This window comes from Talpa occidentalis, unplaced genomic scaffold (assembly GCF_014898055.3).
Source record: "Talpa occidentalis isolate TD23 unplaced genomic scaffold, MPIMG_talOcc4v2.1 talOcc4.8, whole genome shotgun sequence".
Lineage (NCBI taxonomy): Eukaryota > Metazoa > Chordata > Mammalia > Eulipotyphla > Talpidae > Talpa > Talpa occidentalis.
In genome coordinates, this window is record NW_023605194.1 from 89,926,584 (window position 1) to 89,941,958 (window position 15,375).

The following is a 15,375-nucleotide window of genomic DNA, read 5'->3' on the forward strand; positions in this document are numbered from 1 at the left end:
GAAAGGGGTTTCCAGTGCACCCTCCAAGCTCGGTAGCTACTGAACGAATGAATGTAAGAATTGTGACCACTCTGGCAGAGCTAAGGGATATAAGTGAGCTTTGTTTTTGTTGCCTTGTTTGTTTATTTTAAAGGGCAGGGAGCACTCAGAGTCTTTACAACAACAACAAGCAGGCGACTGCTAGCTGCTCCTAACTCCAGTACTCAGGCGGAATGAGATTAAATACTCCTTTGTTTGGTAACCTTTCTCGCAGGCCTCTGAGGTGATTTCAGTTACCAAAATAAATAGGGCCTTCTCTTTCTCTACCAGAAGATATTATGGTTTATCTGATTCTTAAAACACTGCTTTTAAAAAGTAGCTCTCCCAAATGGATTGAATTTGGAAGATGTCTTGTTTATCTGGCACATGGAGCAGTGGCAGTCAGCAAGCCCATATAAAAGAAGATGAAGATCCCTTATCTTGGTGGAATTTAATTAAAAATAAACTCGAGGATGGCTACTATTTTCGGATAGCATAACCTCTTACTGCAATCTAATTTCCTTTCAAGAAAGAAGATGCTATGGAGTCCTTACAGATTCCAATGCATTAAGGCATATTCAACATCACGTTATTATTCCCAAGAGTTGTTTCCACCCCAGCCTCCCAACCTTCCATTCTTTTTTGTCCAGTAATTTTTCTTCAACACGTGAGTTCCATTAGCCGATTCAGTTACATCCTGCTGCGTATCTCTATCAACTTAACTTTGACAACACCAAGAGCTGGAACTCAAAACCAACAATTCCCAAAATAGTTTCTTTAAAAACAAAGATGCAATCGCAAATAGATTGGATTGAAAAGCTCCCTGGATAATGTCTTAGGAGGTTCCTTAAAAAAAACAATGTAATGAGCCAACTCATCATACCAGAGGTCTCAAGAAGTAAGCCACAAAAATGTGCTTATCTCCCTTGTTGTGCCTAATGTAAATTCTTAGAGTGGAGACTTCATTCGGGTCTGTATTTATTGTTAATCTTGCTTGTCCTGCTAACACTGGACCTAAATGACAGGCTTCCAAAGGACACCTTTGCATTTCATGTCATCACAGGAGTGATAAGTAACAACCTTCTTTCAGATAGGACTTTTTCATTAGAGAACCTTATGTACTTGAGAAAAGATGTGGAGTCTTTGTGGTAATTTTAAAGGCATTTTTGAGGCACTCCTTTCATTCCCTCCGAACAGTAATAGACAAAATACACACACTTAGGGAGTTTTTATAATGTCATGTATGTGGCTGTACATCTAACTTGCAGTTTATTATTTAATTTTGACAAGAATCCTATGAGTTATATAGTATTTTCACCGTTTGGAAAATGTAGATGTATATATAGTATGGAGGGATTATTGCCAAAATTCATGGAGTTAAATTCAGGAGTTAGGTGGCAAGCTGAAATTAAACCAATAATAAAAACATCAAATAAAACAGTTTAATTCTAGCACTCATGCCCTCGACACTATAGTCCTTGTAAGCCTGTTCCATCCAAAATTTTATTCTAAGTCTCAACCTAACATTTGGGAGAATTTCTCTTCATTCATTCCCTCTAATTTTCCTCTCTTTGATCTATTCCTTCCCTGATTCCTGAACAAAAACCATTTGTAGAAAACAAGGTATTCTTTAATATATATCAAACAAAAGCCAAAAATTCAATGTTAATTTCAAAGAAGTGTCACCAAACTCTCAATTCAAAAAAGTACATCCACTGCATGCAGAATCACAACAACAACAAAAAAATGTCACCCACTTCCTAAAATTAAACTAGGTTTTACAAGAAAGAAAATTTAAATAGTTTGTCATTTGATTTTTGATTTTCTATAGGGCTTACTAGTAACAGAACAGTAAGGCTGCTGGATTTTCCATCTACCTGATGGGAGTGGACCAGAGGAAGGTCAGGAATATGAATCAGGGCCATTGTGGAGAATTTTAAATATCAAAATTTGACAGAAAGATAGTTAGCAGAAAATATAAATAATTAACCTAATCCAAATCACAGTTAGAAAGAGCATATATAGTTTATTTGGAATTTCTTTTCTAACATGATCATTTTCTATATATGTTACTCTAAAGCTTGCAAAGAGTTACTGAAAAAAATAGGTTGGCTCCTCTCACTGATGTAATAGATATTTTTATGGAAAAGTAGCAATGAATGTCACATTGGACAATAAAAAGATTTTTTTTCATGGGGGGAACATTACATCAGAAAAAATGGTATAAATATAGACTTACTTTATGTGAAACTTAATTATTTTATAGAGAAAGTATTCCACTCTTAAAATGAATGTGGGTGATTATTTGTAATGGCAGAGTGGAACTGTCTGCCCCCAAGCCCCTTGCAGCTAGTTCCTGACATCACTGAGTTCTAGTGGATTGAGAACAGAACTTTCATTCTGGCTCACAGCAACCTGTCCTGCTCAGCCTCTAGCCCCTTTTAACTTCTTTGGGCTGGAAGCAGATGAAGCCTGATGTCATAAAAGAGTCATAGAGTTGTGGATCTTAAGTCTTTGAAGGACCATCTAGAAGAGATCCAACTCACTAAACAGAACCACACAAGCAAGAAGTAAACTGCATTATGTGCAGGTACTCCAGTGGCAAAGCAGTTAGTCTACCTTACCTGATAAAATACAAATTCCACCCATTTCCAGTCATCCACTTTCAATTTCTGTGTCATTTTTTTTACTTCTTCTCTCAAGTTTTTTTTTTCTTTGTCGTTTTGCTTACATTGACCCCTTTCTTCTCATTTCCATGGCCAAGTTCAAACCTTGATGTCTCCTATTTTAAGTATTATTGGATATTTCCCAGCTATTTCTATGCCATAAGTTTCTTTAATCCACTACACGCATCATCTAACCAGTACATTAAATACTGTTTTCATCACTTCACAGTGAGGTTCGAGCTCTTCAAAGACTTCCTATTGTCAAAAGGACAATTCTTCAGTACAAAACTCACTTCCTATGCTGCTTACCTTTCAAAACATTTCTCTTGTGTTCTTAATAGAATCCTGATTTGGACACTGTTTTCCACATATAACAATATCACTTCCTCATAACCATTTGTTTGTTCAAATGATTATTTCCAACTGGGATATTATTTTCCCTTTCTCCCTTCTAAAGTCTTAATTATTGTTTATGTTCCACCTTAAACTCAGTCTTCTTCATGAATTCATTAAGTTCCTCCTTCTGGAAAATTACTTTTTCTTCACCAGACACTTAAAGGACTGGTTGTTTATATGTCCTTGGTTTGTTAATTACCTCTTCCTTCTTTGTGCAAACAGGATTCAGTCTTCGAGGTCATATCTTTCTTCTTTAACAATGTGTCTCACATACTTCAATACATGTGTGCTTTCAACTCACATTGTAGTTGTTTCCTCCCAGGTACCTGCAGTGAGCTTCCAAATGGCTGGTTTAGGAAGGGTTTGGTTAAAGTTTCTTTTCTCTCAGATAACTTTCATCTTGGGGATGAATCTAAGCTACGTATCTAGGATGCGCAGTTAACCTGACATATTTAATTAAGTTTTTACATCAAAGAGAAAGCCCAATTAAACCAATAGACTCTTCCATTAATTCAAAGCAAATTTTTTTCATTCCTCAACAAACTGCAAGATATCATACCCAAGTTATATGGGTGTAACAATAGAACTCATTCTGTCTGAGGATTCTCCTCCCTCCTCCAGAAAGATAGATGTAAACATATGTAAATTCATCCATTTACGTATATAAATTCATCCATTAAGTTTTCCCCAAATCACTAATGTCAGCTCCAAAAGTAAATTAGCATCTTATCCTATAAAAATGGGACCTAATATGTTCTTTTTAATTTTTTAAAAGATTTTATTTATTTCTGCATAGAAGAACGGGGGTGCAGGCCAGAAGTATAGGGGATGAGAGGATTCACCAGAGACAGAGTGGGGAGCAGAACAGGCAGATTTACTGAAATATATTGCCAAGGGGACCAGTGGGCAAGACAGGAGAGGTCTGCTGCACTATATGGGTTAGCTCCCTGGCCAGAGATCAAATGCAGGCCATCAAGGTGGGTCTTAACTGGTAGCACTGAAATTTAACCCCTAGGCTATGAGGGAAGCCCTATGTTTTAAATGAACATTTTCACCCATAAAAACAAAGCAAAATTACTCTAACACAGATACTCACATATTCATTTAGATTTCATATTTTCCATTTACTTATTACTTTACATAAATTATTGCATAAATCATACTTCTTGTTTACTGAGCACTTGTGTCCCAGTGATTGTTATGACATTAAAAAAAATTTGGTTTCTCATCAATTCCAGAGAACACCTGCACCCCTATGTTTATAGCAGCACTGTTTATAATAGCTAAGCTTTGGAAACAACCCAAATGCCCAAAAATAGATGACTGGATCAAGAAGATGTGGTACATATACACCATGGAATATTACTCAGCATTCAAAAAAGATAAACACATGCAATTTGCAGCAACATGGATGGCGCTGGAAGGGATCATGCTCAGCGAAATAAGCCAAAAAGAAAAAGAAAAATACCGGATGGACTCACTCATAGCAGGAATCTAGAAAACTTAAATAAGGGACCAGGAAAATGAATAATTATAAGAAAGTGAAAATCAGAATCAACAAAAAACTATGAAACAGAGACACTTTTTGGGGGTGGGGGGCGGGAGGGGAGGGATTGGGATCAGAATGGGGGGGTTGCAATTGTATGGGGAATATAAAAATAAAATTTATTATTAAAAAAAAAGAAAGAAACTTTAAAAAAGAATCACATTTAGCATTTGGCAGGAAAAATGATTTTGTTTTGAGATGTCAAATTTTAGATATCCATGAAAAACCAACTTTAGCAATTTTCTATCATATACTCACTTTATCCACATCACTGCAATCCCAGAAAAATATAAATTAAAATGGAAAAAAAAATTTGGTTTCTAATCTTTATTATAAACTTGTAGAGCAGCACTATTAGAAACTTAAGCAACAGATATTTTCTAACTCACCTTTTCCTGCTGATAAAATTTCCAGAAATATCTGAGGGTAAAAACGTGGCCAGATTTAGACCACATTCCTGAACTATCCAGTGAGAAACTTGCTTTCATAGCCTTCAATATATCCAGAGGTGACTGTGTTCTGACTGAGAAGACAAAGGAAAATCCAGTGAGTGTTTTTGGAAAAAAGTTTTGATTAAGTGATAAAAGGGAGACAAACACTTATTGCCTCCCTTTCTTTTGGTCACCTTGCATGGACTGTGTCATCTGGAGTTATAGCTGCTATTTTGTAATGGGAGGCAACATCACCAAAGAAATATCAAAATAATCACAGAGTTGTCAGATAATGTACTACTGAATTCATGTAGATAGCCATCTAACTCAGTACTCAGTATTTGAGAAACCCTTATAGCTAAGCATTCCTGCTTTCTTACTTGCAACTGAGAACTTACAAAATGAATGTCATTATTCCCTTTCACTGATGAGAAAGCTTAGGCTTAAAAAAGTGTTGTGTAATAGTAAATGCTGTTTTTTTTTTTATTTAAGATATAGATATACATTTAATATGTTCATGGCCTTGTACTAATTTTTAGGAATAAATAAGACACAATCCCTGCAAGCATAAATTGCATGATCTATATTCAGCATAGAGTTTAATAATGATCAAAAAAAAAATTCTTTAAATTTTGTTTTCCTTTTTCACATATTGTCAGTCCAGAATTATCACAACCGTAATCTCAGCCGGATTTTAGAAAAGTATGACCTTTAAGGAATGAGAACTGAGTATTGCTAAAAAGTAAGGAACTCCTTATCAGGAAACAGCCTATGTGTACATTCAGGTGCTAAGCTTATTAAGCTGATTGGTGATATGCAGGCCACCGAGAATTAATGAGAACAATAGAATTGTTTGACTCCAATAGCTAGACCTGCACCCAGAGATAAACTTGCTTTAAGTCCTGTGTGATATGTTTTTCTAGGCATTAGTGCCAAGCAGGATGGCTTAAATTTCTGTCTCAGCTTCAAAGCTTCCCTTTCTTGAGTAGGAGACAGACTGTCGTTTTAATTTTTAGTAAATTAAAATCAGTTAAGAATGCCTGGCCCCAATGCAGAGAAAATGGTTTGCATAACAACCTATTTCCCCTTTTAAAAGGTGGACTTCTGCCTGATGTCTCAATGTGTCTTTGAGAACCTTTTAAAAAAATGGAGTTCTCAAATCTCAAGCTTATTGGATTGCAGCTGGCACTTGAAGCTGGGGGTACACACAGAGCTGGTTAATGTCAGCAGCGAGAGGACCATCAGGAAAAAACAGGCTGAAGGGTCAGGATTTTATGTTAGACTTGCAAGACTTTCCAATTTCAGCTCCTCAACCCAATGGCATATACTACTGACTCCCTCAAACGTGCCTTGCTGAGTGCCTCCACATTCAGGAGTTATTAGACAGGCTTGAAGCAAGTGACCTGTAACGAGGAAGGAATCAGCAGCCTGAAGGTCCTCTGTGGTACAGTAATGAACTGGCCTTGGAAGGTCTTTGATGCTGCCTTGTGTTCTGTGTATGAGCTTCGGCTCAGTCATTTCCTCTGCACTTGGGTAGCACAGCATGAAGCCTGCTATTAGAAGCAAGGTTTATTGCTGCCTTGCACACATTTATTGGGTCGTATCTAAAACGTGGTGTCAAGTTATAGTAATGTGCTGTTCCGGGAACCTTTTTGAGAATTTTAGTGTTTCAGAAAATGGTCCTCTGAGAATTCCTCTGTTTCAGAAATGAGAGGTAATGGACACTATACATGTATGTGTGTGTGTGTAGATGTATGTATACATACATGTATATATATTCATGTATTTTTTGATTGCTTGGTAGAGATGTGCCATTTTTCTTTCTCGCAAAACATCTTAAGATAGCTCCTCCTTGGACTCTTCAAAGAGTGCATCTCAGATAGCAAATATCCAGATTTGCTGTTTGCCTGGGCATATTATTTGCTGATATTTATGCTAGGTCAATGACCTGACAGACATTTAATCCCCAAAAGAATTGATTTGGCATTGCTGTCTCTTCAATCAAGCTCACACTTCTCTAGTTCCTAAGAAAATAGTCTGATATGAATGCTGCACAGATTTTGTTTAAATGTATCAAGAGGGGAGACAACTCCATTCTTGATCAGCACTATGGTAATGTGTACTGTGACAGCTAATTATGGCTGCCCAAGGCCTCTTTCCCTTCCCTACCATGTCTGGAGAAATATCTTATCGAGGGAGGTGGTGAGGACATGTTTATATATTGCACAGATGATGACTAAACAGATGAACAAAAGACAGTACTATTAATCTATCTGTTTCCTTCCTGTTTGATATTAAGAGACTTTACCACTTTACCAAGTGACACGCAGTTGTTTTTCATCAAGTATTTATAAATCACGGTGCTGAAGGAAGTGATGAGCAGGGTGTGGAGGATGTGTTCCCTGAGGTTAAGGAGGACTGATGGAGTTGGGGAGACAAGAAAACAGAGAACTAAAGGGAATGTGCCCAGTCCTATAGGAAGCTGTCCCCAACTTGGCTTCTAGGTGTAATACTTACAGTCTCTCCCTGAAAAGTGCCCCCCATTCCCTGAACTGCTCACTCCTGCCACCCCTGCTCTGTTCTCTCTCTCACTGTCAGGCTAGACCTGCCTCTGCCCCATCTGCCTCCTCTCTCCTCTTCCATTTTCTCTTCTGTTTTCCCTCCCTAATTCCAGAATCTCAGTTATTCTTGAGATCACATCTCCCAGCTTTGATTTTCATCAAGAAATCCCAGTCTTTTCAATGTTTTCTGAGTGCTCTCTAGGGATCTACCCAGCATCAGCACCTTGTCAAGCTCCAGGCAAGTTATTACCATTGCTGTTATGCATGTTATTATTTATATGTCACCCTAAGAAAAAAATAGTGGCCACATGAAAAGATCCTCTTTGGCAATCAACATATTTAAGGATGGCGAGGAATAAGACAATGTTCTATGTTCTGTTTACAAAATGACATTGTTGAAAGGCCTATGTTATATATAACTGCGCCATCCTCCCCAAAAGGGATTACTGGTTAGGGACACTAGTTATAAACTATCTCAACTACAGCGTCATGAGCTGCAATGTGTCAGTTTACCATGCATACTCGAAACCCTCACCCCCAATGTGGTTGTATGTGGAGATGTGGCCTCTGGCAGATAATTAGGTTACAGAGGTCATGAAGGTGGGGCCCACATGATGGTATTTGTGCCCTTACAGCAGAGGCTGATTTCCTCTCTCTTTTTTTCTCTACCATGTGAGCACATAGAGAGGAAGTGGATGGTTACAAGGGAGGAAGAGAGCTCTCATCAGAAACTACCATGTTGGCATCTCAATCTTGGCCTTCTAGTATCTAGAGCTGTAAGAAAATATGTTTCTGTTTAAGCTACCTGGACTGTGGTATTTTTGTTATGGCCACCGGAGTTAACTAAGACGTAGCTAATGGCATCTTTATAACACCCATTAAAGATGATGGGCAGAAAGATTATATTTTTAAATGGGTGAATGAAAGTCTCACTGTATGGGTAAGAAATCCCAGATTGAGGGTCTAAGTTTCAGCAATTGAAACAAAGGAATTCATTCATCAGTCTCTTAATATCTTTCTATCTCCCATCTTGTTTCCTTTAACTGCTTTTCATGCACTGTATCAAGGGGCATGAAAGAAAAAAAAAAATGGACCAGATAGATTTATTCCTCTTTTATTAAAACCTTTCATAGCCCTAAAGCATAGTCTTCTGCTACTGTTGAAGACTAAGCAAAGTCTTCTGTTGATTCACCTGCAAAATCTCTTTTCCTTCTGAAATGTTATGTGGGCTATTTACTCCTCTTGTCATCCTCAACTTGCTGCTCCTCCCTCTTCTCCACAGTTTTTAATAACTAAATGCTACTGAACCTTTAGGAAACCTTTAAGGAAACCTTCCTTGGTTTCCTTAAAACTGGAAAGATGAAAAAAAAAAAAAAAAACAACTGGAAAGATGTTTGTCTCCTGTAATCCTAATTCATCATAAACATCCCTTCTAGGCCCATATATCTTCTAGGCCCATATACTGTGAGTGACTATTTACTCTTTTGTCTCTAGCACGGTGTTATCATCTCTGAGAAAGGAAAGGCTCTTTCATCTCTTCAGTGTATGCCTGAGGCTGACCCCAATAATGGGCTTGTGTGTACACTAAAATTTTCATTGAAAAAATGATTGAACAAGTGCTTTACTTTCTGGATCTTTCTGGCTGTTGTTACTGGAACTTGTGGTCACAAATTCAAGATTGGCCCCTGCACCTGAGGACGAAATCTCTGAAATTTTCAAGAATAGAGATTTTATCTGCCTTTGCTCTTCCCACATCTTTGAACCCCATTCTCCAACTTTCACATATAAGCACAGAGAGCAGCTACTTATTCTCACATGAAAGTTTGAGGCAGCAAAGAATAGACTCTTAGAAGTGTCTCAGTACTTCAGACTATCCTTTGTTCCCAGAACAGAAACCTTTTTTTAGGTTTCATTCCTTTTCAAATTTCACAATCTTTTGAGGTTTCACTTCTTTTTCCTTATAATAATTAGATTAATATGAATTAACATCATAGCTTAATATTAATTCAAACTACCTTAATATGCTAAAACATAGCATTCAGTACTTGTCAACCTTACCAAATGATGTAACCTTACACTAAACAGTTGCAAATATCTGCTTTGGCCTTTTCTATTGACTTTTGCTAGAGCTTTCCTTTAGATGGTGCTGTGACAGTTAAAAGAAATTAGCTATTTTCAAAACTCTATTAGTAGAAACTCACTGAAAGTCAACCTACTTGGCCAAGGCTGATTGACAGATTGGCTTTAATGTTCATGAAATTTTATAATTTGTGTTTGATGTGAAAGTTTATCTTAGGGGAAAATGCACTTTTCAAAAAACTGCTCAGGTTTAGACAAACTAGCTCTAGTTTCAAATATGGTACTAAAAAGCAAAACAAATTAAAACACTCAATTTTTATTTAAGATATGGGCAATTTGCTTTCTTTTCATCTGTGATCTGATTCAAATGCCTTGATTCAGCTTATTGCAGAGCTGACTAAATAAGAACTCAAAGGAAAATTTTTAAAGATGATTTTTATAGCAATGACATCATTATATAAAATGTTGGCATTTCATATTTTCCAAACAGAAACTTGGAAATAACAGAATACAAGTTAAATAAAAAAAGTTGAAACCTATCCAATTCTCTATTTTTCTTTCCATTTTTTCTAACCAAGCTTTTTATTGCCAGCTTTACTTTGCATAATAATAAATGATGAATTATCCAGGAAAGACCCAGTGGGTACATTTCTCTTAGAAACAAGCCTCTCTGTGCATTAGGAGGCCAAGTTCTAAGCAGCATGCTTATATAGTCATGTAAGACTTTCCTTTCTGCTAAACAATTGACCACCCTGGGCACTTGTCAAATATGTAAATACAGGGAGGTGCTGGTCACCAGAAGATTGAAAACACAAATTGTTCCCTAAAGGTCCATCCCTAGTTCTGGAGAAGCAGTTTCAACTCAAAACATATATCCTACTAGCAGTAGTGCTAGTAATATGATCTTGGTATATAATAGCTGCATATTAGACATTTAGTACCTGTATTAAATTATTCTTAATCATTATACATATGACTAGGACTGTGAACTTTAAAATATTTTCCTGACGTATCTTCCAAAAGAATTTTGAAAAACTAATATTCCCCTCTTGTATGTTTTTGCTAAGTAAAAATATTTCATTGTAATTTAATACAGTATAATTTAATATTGTTATCAAAGTAAATATTCATTGCAAATATTACTATATAAATATATATATAATATATAATTATGTAGAATTGATGACAAAACAAATACATTTTTAGAAATTAATATCAAACATAAAAAGGAAAAAACGTTATTGAAAGCTCACTCTTTATAGATATATAGGGATTCCCCTGACTCAATTATTTAGTAGATACAAGGATTAATATGATTATTGTCATAAGGAGGGAGGGTAAAGTAGAAATTATTAACAAAAAGAAGAGCACTAAAGTATGGGGTTTGTAAGAGATTATTAATTATTGCTAAAGCATCATCTATAGGATAATTCTAATATATTCTTATTAAGGTATGGAAACCATAATAAATGTACAGTGGAAAAAATTAGGCAGATTAAAAATTGATAAGCAGGAACAATCTTTGGAAAAAAGTCACTGAAAATATTTCTCTTATACAATTGAATAATGGCTAAAAGAAGAGAAAATGTTAAGTAATTTCAATATATATATTTCTTTTATTTTGAGATATAACATTGATTGATAAGAGATAATTATGAAACTATCTCCTCAGTATAAAAATGAGATATGAAAAAGAACATGAACTATATAAAAATATTTACCAAGCTCTTTCTTTTGATTAGGTATAATATAAATGCAAAGAGGGTGTTTTGCAGTAGAATGGAATTTCCAGCATGCTTTTTAATTAATGTTGACTATTCTAATACTAAAATAGATTGTACCTAGGTAGGTCAGTATATAGGTAGACATATAGATGTTAAATTGTTGATGTATAGGTAGATGGGTGATAGATAGATAGATAGACAGACAGACAGGGGCACACAGCCTGGCAATATATGAGTTCTCTGCCAGGATGAAATCAGTATTTCCTATTAATAATACTTGCTTTGCTTGTGATTCATTCTTTAACCATACTTGTAAAATAAAAGAAGGTTTTAAGCAAATGTAATCATTACTGTGGTCCTAGCATAGAACTCTACAAATGTTCTGAATTCAGAAGATTTCAACAGGGCCTTATGCAACCCCAATTTTAAGCACATGTGCTGCCTTAGCTGAAATAAGACAAGAAAGAGAGGAACTTGTAATGTAAGTTCATGGTACATCTTTGAAGGTTTGTTGTGAATTACAAATATTTCATAATGTTACTTATTTCCTGGAGAGCTTGACCCCCCAGTATAGCATACCATGAGCTGAGTCAGGATGGACAATAATCCTTTCCTTTTAGGATACAAGGAAAAGAATGGGTCTTTAATGGGACCTGGGGACTAATGGACCTTATGATGCTGGGAATGCAGGCAAGTTTTCTATGTCAGTTTTAAGAAATAGTGAACATGGAATTTGCAGCTCTAGAATTGTCTCCCTTAACACCACCCATCACTCGACATCTCCTTGGAAAGTCTAGACCCTCAGGGTACTAACAGCATGTATTGGTCCACATAGCAGGAGTCAGGACTGATTTAATTGAATGCCATCAGGGTCCAAGAAACCACCAATGCAGGAACTTCCAAGTTCCTGTCCTCTCCTGTTCTAGACAGTCAGACTCAGGGTACAACAGCATTGTCTCAGCCTCTCCCCCAAGCTGTTGAGGCCAAGCTCCATTTAGAAGGGTGGGTGCCTTTACAGTGATTCTCACCTCCTCCATCTCATCTTCCTTCCTATTACTTCAAGGAAGAATAGAACTGAATGAACACAAAGGGCTTTGGGTGAATTACATAGCAAGAGAGTAAAAGACAACTTACATTTTAAAGGTCATCACAGTATTACATTATAGTCTTTTAAAATCATTTGTAATTTGTAGTCCCACTTCAAAGTCCTTGACCAAAAAGCCTCACAGGTAGATCTTTTTCCCCTGAACCCTGTGACATCAGCTTCCCTCTTTGCCCCAGGATGCTTACTCTCACTAGGGATGCCCTCATCCAGGGTCTCTATAATGGATTTCAGCAACTCACTTCAGATGAAGCACACCAAAACAAACATGAAGATGAAAGCAGCATATTTGAAGGTAGGGAGTATTTGCTTGAAAAGATAAGGTACCAATGAAAGAGTAATTTTCTACTAGTAAAAGTTAAAGTGCTGTGAAATGCATTGCTTTTTTGCTCGTGTTGATGTTATCCAAAGAGATTGTAATTAACTCCGGGTGTTAATTAACACCCTGTCTTGCACACTCCATGCTAAGTCTCCTGGATTTGATCCTGTGATTATTCCTCAAAGGGGCTTTCATGATCAGATGCTATTTTTTGGTATGAGGACACTTTTAAACTGAAAAAAAAAATTAAAAACATGTTAATTGCTAAAACCTACCAGACTGATGTCTTTAAAAGCTAAACAGTATGCTTAAATATAAAGGAGATAAAAAAGGAAATCCACCTTCTAGCCTCAAAACTCCTCTCTTAATGGAGGAGGCTAAGTTTGTCCCCACGAGACAGTGAGCCAGCAGCCAGCCCAGGAGGGGACGGGAGGGGTCAGTGTTCATGACGCCTTTGCACACATTATCTCATTTAGTTCCCCGATAAATCTGGGAGGCACATGTTTTTTTTTTATTATTTTATCAATATTAAAATAGAAAACTTAGATGACTAATCACTGTAGTGAAGGTGACACAAATGGTTGTTGAAGGATTTGAGATTTAAATCTAGGTCTGTTCTGAGAAAATAATCTTTGTTGTTTCCTGGTAGCCAACACCTTTGCCCATGGAGACTCTAAATTTCCTGTTCAGCTAAGCTTGGGAGAAAGAGGTATTGGACCATAAATGTCAAAAAATGAGCTCCCACTATGGCTTTTGGAAATCCTTCAGCCTTCCTGTAGCCTACTTTTATCATTTATAAAGTGTAGACAGCAATATTTCCTGTTTATCTTCCAGGCTTATTAGGCAAACAAGATGACGCCTGGAGACTGCAGTGTTTTATGGCTCCTGGAGCTTGAAATGACATTAGGAATGGTCTAGTCCAACACTGAGAGTTTACTGATGAGGGAATGGAGAATTAAGTGAATTGAATTAAAGCAAATCAATAAATTACATGCTAAGGATTACACAGAACTTCCTATTTCTAGTCTAATGTTTTTCAATCTATGCAAATATGGCCTTCTTCAGTGGAGAATGTTGCTATGCATTTTATTACAGACGTGTCTTTCTCTCCATTCTTGACACGTAATCTACTCCCATAGACTGGGTATAGCAAAAAATAAATTCTATACAGTACCATTTTTCATTTGATATTAATCTAGCTAACAGACTTTGAGTTCAGACTCAGACTTGATGTTATTACCTGCTAGACACCCTCATTTCCCTCATGTAGCTTTTAGTTTCTTCTAAGCCCTTATAAAGCAGGGTATGATTCAAGAAGCACAGCTTAATACAACTGTCAGTAGTGTGACTTTAATTTAGCTATTAAATTCGCAAATTGAATTTTCCAGGAAATAAAAAAGTTGTCACAATAATGATTATAGTAATATTTGTGCAGTATTGATAGTGTCTAATATATTTTCACAGTAAGACTTCATTTTATCCACTTCCTTATTGATACTTTCAAAATGTTCACTAATGGTCAAAGATGCCTTAGCATCTGGGAATACAAAGACACCCATCACACAACTTGTCGTCCAAGAACTTAGGATCTTTTGGTTTACAGATCCACTTGAGACTCAGATATTACCTGAGACAAGATGTACATCAAGTTTTCTAATTCTGCCTGTGAGTCTCTCTATAGTCCAAGGACCACTTCCCTCAACAAAGCCAAGTTTAGAGGTTCTTGGGACTCTGGACCTCTGCTCTTGTAGTTCTAAAGAGCAGCACTAGACTGTAGGCAGGGCAGGTATTATGATTATCACTATTTTATAGAAGAAAAAACAGGTTCATAAAAGTTTAGCAATTCACCTTGGGGCATATAACTGCTAAGTAGTAAAGCTGAAAATGAATCCCACTGATTCTATTCTTATTTCTTAAATGATGAGAGTGTGTTCATGATATTAAAAAAGTGTGTCAAACAGTACAAAAGGACACCAAATGGAAAAGGCTAGTTCTTGGTCCCAACCCCTTTGTACCACCCAAAGGCATTGTCAACAGATAAACATCATTTATATTTTCTTATGTATTCTTCTAGGAACCTTGATTCTATGAATATATAAGCATGTTATACTCTAAACATTATTCTCTACTTGGTTTATTCACTTAAGCATTTTTTCATTTTAACACATACAGATCTAACTCATTCTTTTTTTAAGAGATGTACCATAATTTCACCAATCCACTATTAAAGTGTGATTCTGCTTTTTTAACCATGTAATTTTCATTCCACTGGAAATGAAATAAAATCTCATTTTCTTTGCACAGAAATAGAGACAGTTTCCACCTCTACTTTAATCTCCAAATGTTGATAGTTAAATCTAGTACCATTCTTTCATCACCCAACAGCGCTCTTTAAACGGCAGGTCACAAAATGTCTACTGGTTTAAATGCTGTTTTCACATTTTATTCACCTGCAAAGAGCCAAATTTTAAACTCGATCTATGTAGATAAGCATATTTTGCCAGACTCTGTTCTGTGTTTCTAGAAATGTCTA